Genomic DNA, 8,776 nt, shown 5'->3' on the forward strand with positions numbered 1-8,776 from the left:
GAGTTTTCCAAGTTTGTTCCTTCTGGGGCCCCACTACTGGTGCTGCTACTGTTGCTGTGGGTGGAGTGGGACCCCTAAGGGCCACGCTGGGGAGTTAAGCAGGGTGTGGCAGTCCTCGACTCTGGTCTGGGCTTCAGAGTGCTGGGCCTGGGCTTCGGGCTGGATTGAGGAGCACTGGTCCCAAAATCTATGTGAATTTGAGAAGCGCTGGTCCTCAAATCCATGTGTGGTGGGGAGTGCTGGTCCGAGAGTCCAGGCTGGGTTGGGGAATACTGGTGCTGGATTCCCGGCTGTATTTGGGAGTCACGTTTGTCGACTGCACACTGACTGGTGAACTGGCTGGCTCTTTGGCCTTCTGGCTTGATGGTTGAACCTTGCGGGTTGGAGAAGGCTCAGGGCTGCTCAACTCCGAGGAATGGTAGGGCTTTACTTTGATTATGTGTCCCTTTGCCTCACATTTTGTGGTACTGAGAATTAGATACGTGGACATCAGTGGGTCATAACTACTGTGTGTCACTGACTCCTCAATCTGCTCCCGTTCAAACCCCATTTGTATCATCCTCTGGGTCACCCAGGTGTCCTTGTTGTCCCAGGGTGGCGCAGTAGAAGGCCTGAGTTCATCCTTTTGGCCCAGGTTTAGCCATCTCTCCTTCATCACATTTTCCAGCATTCCTCTGTCACTGTGGTTGACTGTCATTAATTTCTTCAACATCCTTATGCAGTCCAAAGATAGGTAGGAGGGGACTTGGAAATGCCCTGTCAGCATCAGCTCCCATAGCTGATAGAAGCTTGTTTCCATGAATGGTAGGGTCCCAGTGACCATCTGATAGAGCAGCACTCCCAGGCTCCACACGTCTAATTTTGGGCCGTCAGAGCCTTGGCACAGGAAGAGCTCTGGGGCAATATAAGGCACGGTGCCACAAAACGAGCTCAGCTGATAGCCGATGAATTCTTTGCTCAGGTCAAAGTCTATAAGTTTTGGGTTCCGTTCTGCATCCAGGAGGACATTCTCTGGCTTCAGGTCCCTGTGTACAATGCCCCTCTGGTGGCAGGGCTCCATGGCGGATACCAGCTGCCTGAAAATACCTTGGGCCTCGTTCTCGTTCAGGCGGCCATGGATCGTCAGGTAAGCGTGCATGTCCAATCAGTGCACACGCTCCAGAACAAGGTACCTTGTGGTCGGGGTTTCAATAACCTCCGATAACTTCACAATGTTAGGGTGGTTCAATACCTACAGGCAGTGAAATTCTAAATATTTAAAGTAGCCCTGCTGTTGAATGACTTTCACAGCCACCTCTGACCCCGTCAGAATGTGCTGGGCCAACCTCACCTTGGCAAAGCTTCCCTGGCCAATGGTGTTCAGGAGCTTGTAGTGGCCAATATCGGGCTCCTCATTGGTACAGATGGCTGTCAGTTCATGCGACATGGTGACGATAACTAGCTGATACACTAGCTGATAATACTAACTATCATTGCTAACTATGCTAACAAACAGTACTAAGTATGTGAACTAGTACTAACACTGCTAACTATGCTTACTATGATGCCAATAAACTATACTAACTATACTCTGCAGATTCTAATACAAAGAATGCTAACTATGCTTACTAACGATGCTAATAAAAGTGAACAATGCTAACTGTACTAAATGTAATAACAATGCTAACTGTATAACTAAAAATCTTTTAATCAAATATATGGTGATGGAAGGAGAACTGACTCTGGGTGGTGAACACACAATGGGATTTATAGATGATGTAATACAGAATTGTACACCTGAAATCTATGTAATTTTACTAACAATTGTCACCCCAATAAATTTAAAAAATAAAAAAATTAATAAAAATCTTTTAAAGAAATATCAACAAAAAGAAAAAACAACAACAAAACAAAAACACAAGAAAAAGAACAAGTAAAATAAAAAATAGAGAACAATGAGAAAAGAACCAAGAAAGAAAATTAAGTAAAAGAAAAGGAAAAGAACTTCCGGAAAAATGGCGGAGTGAGGTGAGCCTCTGTAAAGCTCCCCTGGAATTTACAAAGAATCGAACAACAAAAACTCCACAAAGGACTCCCTGCACAGCAGACAGGCAAGACTAAGAGGCCCACTACCGACTGAAATCACCTACAGGTGGGAGATTCGCGCGAGTGGAGGGAGGAGGGAAGGGAGAAGTGCGGAGACGCAGCTCCGCGGGCGCAGGACTCAGACCCAGCTCAGTGCGTCGAGCTCGCTGCTTCCCAGAACTACCGCAGCTGCGGGAGATCGGACTGCTAGGGCTCCGCCAGGGCTCCACAGGGCTGAGGGGACAGCATATAACACGGCTGAACCCAACGCTCACGGCAGAGACCTCGGAGAAAAGACTGAGGGAAAAAGGCTGAAAACGGTGGTTTAAGCCCGCACTGCCGAGCAGAGACCGGAGCCTTAGGCACTGAGACTAGCCGCCCCCTCCCTCCCCTCCCAGAGCTCGCCCCGCCCCCACCTGCCCGGTGCTAGAAGCGAAACAGTAGCAGTGTCAGATCAAAACAACAGAAAATTTGCTATATTTGAGAACTGTGACCCACAAACACAAATCCACAGCCCAACTAGTTCCGGCAAAGGGAAGAGAGCTGTGGAAGCAGGACCGGCTGTGGTGGTAGTCGCCGCCATTGCTCTGGGCCACCTCTCACAGCTCACCCCGCCCCTGACCCCACCTATCTGGGCGGATCCCTGCAGGAGTAAACAGAACTGCTGAACAAAAGAAAGACCTCTTCCTATCGACTTGTTGCAGAAGTCACTCCTGTAGATGTCTAGGAAGAGAAATAGTAAACCAGTAATCGCCATGAGTAACCAAGGCAACAAGATAGCTCAGAAAGAAAGTGAAAAATCTCCAGAAAAGGCACTTAAAGATACAGAAATATGTGACTTAAATGACAGAGAATTCAAGGCTGCAGTTCTGAAAAAACTCAACGAGATACAAGAAAACACAGATAGGCAGTTAAATGAACTCAGAAACTCAATTAAAGAACAGTATGAGCATTTTACGAAAGAGATTGAAATTTTAAAAAAGAACCAAATAGAATTTCTGGAGATTAAGAACTCAATAGAAGAAATTAAGAATGAAATAACCAGCTTAGGTAGTAGAGTTGACCAGATGGAGGAAAGAATCAGTGACATCGAAGATAGAAACCTGGAAATGACACAGATAGAAGAAGAAAGAGACTTGAGACTTAAAAGAAATGAAAGAACTCTACAAGAACTTTCTGACTCCATCAGAAAGAGCAATATAAGAATAATGGGCATACCAGAAGGAGAAGAAAGAGAGAAGGGAACAGAGAATATATTCAAACAAATCGTCGATGAGAACTTCCCAAATTTGTGGACAGAACTGGACCCTCGAATCCAAGAAGCAAATAGAACACCTAGTTACCTCAATCCCAACAGGCCTTCTCCAAGGCACATTGTACTGAAGCTGTCTAAAATCAACGACAAAGAAAGAATCCTCAAGGCAGCCAGGGAAAAGAAGACGGTAACTTACAAAGGAAAGCCCATTAGATTATCATCAGATTTTTCAGCAGAAACTCTACAAGCCAGGAGGGAGTGGAACCAAATATTCAAACTATTGAAAGAGAGAAATCATGAGCCAAGAATAATATATCCAGCAAAGATATCCTTTAGATATGAAGGAGGAATAAAGACCTTTCCAGACATACAGAAGCTGAGGGAATTTTCTAATACACGACCTGCACTACAAGAAATACTAAAGGAGGCTATTCGACCACCATCAACAGGGACAATTTGTGGCAACCAAAACTCAAAAAGGGGGAGAATAAAGGCCTGAACCGGAATATGGGAATGGAGAAAGTAAGCGTGCTGAAGAAAATGGAATACTCTAAATATCAAACTTACTTTTACATAAACTTAAGGGTAACCACTCAAAAAAAATCCAGAACTGAAATATATACTGAAATAAAAGAAGAAACACAGGGAAACATCATAGAATACCACCACACAGAAATAATAGACAACAACAAAAAGGCAAAGAAACAATGGAGACACACCCTTACCAGAAAACTAAAGATAGAATGACAGGAAATCCTCACATATCAATAATCACCCTAAATGTAAATGGACTGAACTCACCAATAAAAAGGCACAGAGTAGCAGATTGGATTAAAAAACTAAACCCAACCATATGCTGTCTCCAAGAGACACATCTCAGCTACAAGGACAAGCATAGACTCAAAGAAAGTGAAAGGGTGGAAATTGACACTCCAAGCAAATGGTGCCCAGAGAAAATCAGGTGTAGCCATAATGATATCAGATGAAACAGACTTCAAGGTGAAAAAGATAACAAGAGACAAAGATGGACATTTCATAATGGTGAAGGGGACTGTAAAACAAGAAGACATAACAGTCATCAATATTTATGCCCCCAGTCAGGGAGCACCGAAATACACCAAGCAACTACTAACAGAACTAAAGGGAGAAATTGACCAAAACACAATTATACTAGGGGACTTAAATACATCATTGACAGCTATGGATAGATCATCCAAACAGAAAATAAATAACGAAATAGTAGCCCTAAATGACACATTAGATGAAATGGACATAATTGACATTTATAGAGTACTTCATCCTAAAACATCAGACTACACATTCTTTTCTAGTGTACATGGAACATTCTCAAGGATAGACCATATATTGGGACATAAAATCAGTCTCAACAAATTTAAAAAGATTGAAATCATACCATGCATATTCTCTGATCACAAGGCTTTGAAATTGGATATCAACTGTAAAAAGAAAGTGGGAAAAAACACAAATACATGGAGACTAAACAACATACTTTTAAAGAAGGACTGGGTCAAAGAAGAAATTAGAGGAGAGATCAAAAGATACATAGAAACAAATGACAATGAAAATACATCCTACCAAAATTTTTGGGATGCAGCGAAAGCAGTTTTAAGAGGGAAATTTATCTCATTACAGGCCTATATCAAGAAACAAGAAAATTCCCAAATAAATAACCTCATGTTACACCTTAAAGAACTAGAAAAAGAAGAACAGGTAAAACCCAAGGTCAGCAGAAGAAAGGAAATAACAAAAATTAGAGCAGAAATAAATGAAATAGAGAACAGAAAGACAATAGAAAAAATTAATGTGACAAAGAGCTGGTTCTTTGAGAAGATTAACAAAATTGACAAACCCTTGGCTAGACTTACCAAGATAAAAAGAGAGAAGACACTGATTAACAAAATCAGAAATGTAAAAGGGGAAGATATCACGGACACCACAGAAATACAAAGGATCATCCAAGAATACTATGAAGGACTATATGCCACCAAATTCAACAACCTAGAAGAAATGGACAAGTTCTTAGAAACATATAACCTTCCAAGGCTGAACCATGAAGAACTGGAAAATCTAAACAGACCGATCACCAGTAACGAAATTGAATCAGTCATCCAAAACCTTCCCAAAAGCAAAAGTCCGGGACCAGATGGCTTCACTAGTGAATTCTACCAAACCTTCAAAGAGGATCTAATACCAATTCTGCACAAACTCTTCCAAAAAATTGAAGAAGAAACAGTACTCCCCAACTCATTTTATGAGGCCAACATTACCCTGATACCAAAACCTGGTAAGGACAGCACAAAAAAAGAAAACTACAGACCAATATCTCTGATGAATACCGATGCAAAAATCCTAAATAAAATTCTAGCAAATCGAATACAACAATGCATTAAAAAGATTATTCATCATGACCAAGTGGGGTTCATCCCCGGGGCACAAGGATGGTTCAACATACGCAAATCCATCAATGTGATACATCACATAAACAAAATAAAGGACAAAAATCATATGATTATATCAATTGATGCAGAAAAAGCATTTGACAAGATACAACATCCATTTATGATTAAAACACTTAATAAAATAGGTATAGAAGGAAAATACCTTAACATAATAAAAGCCATATATGACAAGCCCTCTGCTAATCTCATAATTAATGGAGAAAGACTGAAGCCCTTTGCTCTACGTTCAGGAACACGACACGGATGTCCCCTATCACCTCTGCTTTTCAACATCGTGTTGGAAGTCCTTGCCAGAGCAATCAGGCAAGAGAAAGAAATAAAAGGCATCCAAATTGGGAATGAAGAAGTTAAATTATCACTCTTTGCAGATGACATGATGCTATATATAGAAAACCCTAAAGACTCCACCAAAAAGCTATTAGAAACAATCAACGAATACAGTAAAGTTGCTGGCTACAAAATCAACGCACAAAAGTCCATTGCCTTCCTATATACCAACAATGAAATCTCAGAAAAAGAAATGCAAAAAACAATTCCTTTTACAATTGCATCAAAAAGAATAAAATACCTAGGAATAAACTTAACCAAGGATGTGAAAGACCTATATGCTGAAAACTATAAGACTTTTCTGAAAGAAATTGAAGACACAAAGAAATGGAAAGACATTCCGTGCTCATGGATTGGAAGAATCAACATAGTTAAAATGGCCATATTACCCAAAGCAATATACAGATTCAATGCAATCCCCATCAAAATCCCAATGGCATATTTTAAAGAAATAGAACAAAAAATCATCAGATTTGTTTGGAACCACAAAAGACCCCGAATAGCCAAAGGAATCTTAAGAAAAAAGAACTATAATGGAGGTATCACACTTCCTGACTTTGGCTTGTACTACAGGGCCACAATAATCAAAACAGCATGGTATTGGCAGAAAAACAGACATATAGACCAATGGAATAGAATTGAGAACCCAGAAATAAAACCACATAAATATGGACAGATAATTTTTGACAAAGAAGCTAAAAACATACAATGGAGCAAAGACAGCCTCTTCAATAAATTGTGCTGGGAGAATTGGATAGCCACGTGCAAAAGAATGAAACTGGACTGCTATTTGTCACCATGTACCAAAATTAATTCAAAATGGATCAAAGACTTAAGCATAAGACCTGACACAATAAACTGCATAGAAGAAAACATAGGTACTAAACTTATGGACCTTGGGTTCAAAGAGCATTTTATGAATTTGACTCCAAAGGCAATGGAAGTAAAAGCTAAAATAAACGAATGGGACTATATGAAACTTAAAAGCTTCTGCACAGCAAAAGAAACCATCGACAAAATAAAGAGGCCACCAACTGAATGGGAGAAGATTTTTGCAAACAGTGCCTCCGATAAGGGGCTAGTATCCAGAATATACAAGGAACTCATGCAACTCAACAACAAAAAAACAAACAACCCAATTGAAAAATGGGCAGAGGACTTGAAGAGACATTTCTCCAAAGAGGACATACAAATGGCAAATAGACATATGAAAAAATGCTCAACATCACTAATCATCAGAGAAATGCAAATAAAAACCACAATGAGATATCACCTCACCCCATTCAGAATGGCCATCATCAACAAGACAAATAATAACAAATGTTGGAGAGGCTGTGGAGCAAAAGGAACCCTCATACACTGTTGGTGGGAATGCAGACTGGTGCAGCCGTTATGGAAGGCGGTGTGGAGGTTCCTCAAAAAATTACGAATAGAATTGCCATATGACCCAGCAATCCCTCTCCTGGGTATCTACCCAAAAAATCTGAAAACATTTAGAGATAAAGACACGTGTGCTCCAATGTTCATTGCAGCTTTGTTTACAGTGGCCAAGACATGGAAACAACCAAAATGTCCTTCGATAGATGAATGGATGTAGAAGTTGTGGTATACATACACAATGGAATACTATTCGGCAGTAAGAAAAGATGATATAGGAACATTTGTGACAACATGGATGGATCTTGAGAGGGTAATGCTGAGCGAAATAAGTCAGACAGAAAAAGCAGAGAACCATGTGATTTCACTGATATGTGGTATATAAACCAAAAACAACAAAAGAACAAGACAAACAAATGAGAAACAGAAACTCATAGAGACAGACAATAGTTTAGTGGTTGCCAGAGGGTAAGGGGGGTGGGGGGTGGGGGGTGGGAGATGAGGGTAAGGGGGATCGAATATATGGTGATGGAAGGAGAACTGACTCTGGGTGATGAACACACAGCGGGATTTATAGATGATGTAATACAGAATTGTACACCTGAAATCTATGTAATTTTACTAACAATTGTCACCTCAATAAATTTAATAAAAAAAAAAAAAGAAAGAAAAGGAAAAAAGAAGACTGGAAAGAAAAAAAGAAGAAGACTGAGAAAAGAGAACAAAGAAAAATAAGAATATGGAAAGTTGTAAAAAAAAAAAAAAAGAAAAGAAAATGAGGGAAAGTGTAAAGATAAAAGAGAAAAACTAAACAGAATAAAAATAAAACAAGAGAAAACAAGCTAACTGGTCCAGTCCAACAGGTCACCACAAATCAGCTTCCTGAACTATTAAGATTCGCATTTCTTATTATGAGTGAGTGAGATGAATATCTTTGGATATTTCTGTTTATGTTCTTTGCCCATATTTCTGCGGAGCAGGTCCTTTTTCTTATTCATACTAAGGGCTCTTAATATGTTAGGGAAATTGGACCTTTAATTATGATATGCATTATAAGTATGTTTCCCATTTTTCTATTTTTTTGACTTTGCTTTTGATGGATATATATATATTATGAAAGAGTGGACAGGAACGAGCTTGGGATGAGAGGTAAAGAGTTAGCAGGAGCAAACTTGTGAGTTAACAGGAATGAGCTACAAATTAACTGCTTGGCTCTGGACCCCTGGCTAGCTGTGGGAACAGAACGGTTCCCAGAAGAAGCCAGTTGTAAAGC

At 40.1% G+C, this 8,776-nt stretch overlaps 1 pseudogene; it reads right to left on the reverse strand.

The window, feature by feature from the left end:
- Positions 1-214: 214 nt before the first annotated feature.
- On the reverse strand, positions 215-1,138 carry LOC148755799 (serine/threonine-protein kinase MARK2 pseudogene; annotated as a pseudogene).
- Between the last annotated feature and the right edge of the window lie 7,638 nt (positions 1,139-8,776).

The sequence above is a fragment of the Rhinolophus sinicus genome, chromosome 14 (assembly GCF_057876585.1).
Source record: "Rhinolophus sinicus isolate RSI-liver-muscle chromosome 14, RSI-T2T, whole genome shotgun sequence".
Classification (NCBI taxonomy): domain Eukaryota; kingdom Metazoa; phylum Chordata; class Mammalia; order Chiroptera; family Rhinolophidae; genus Rhinolophus; species Rhinolophus sinicus.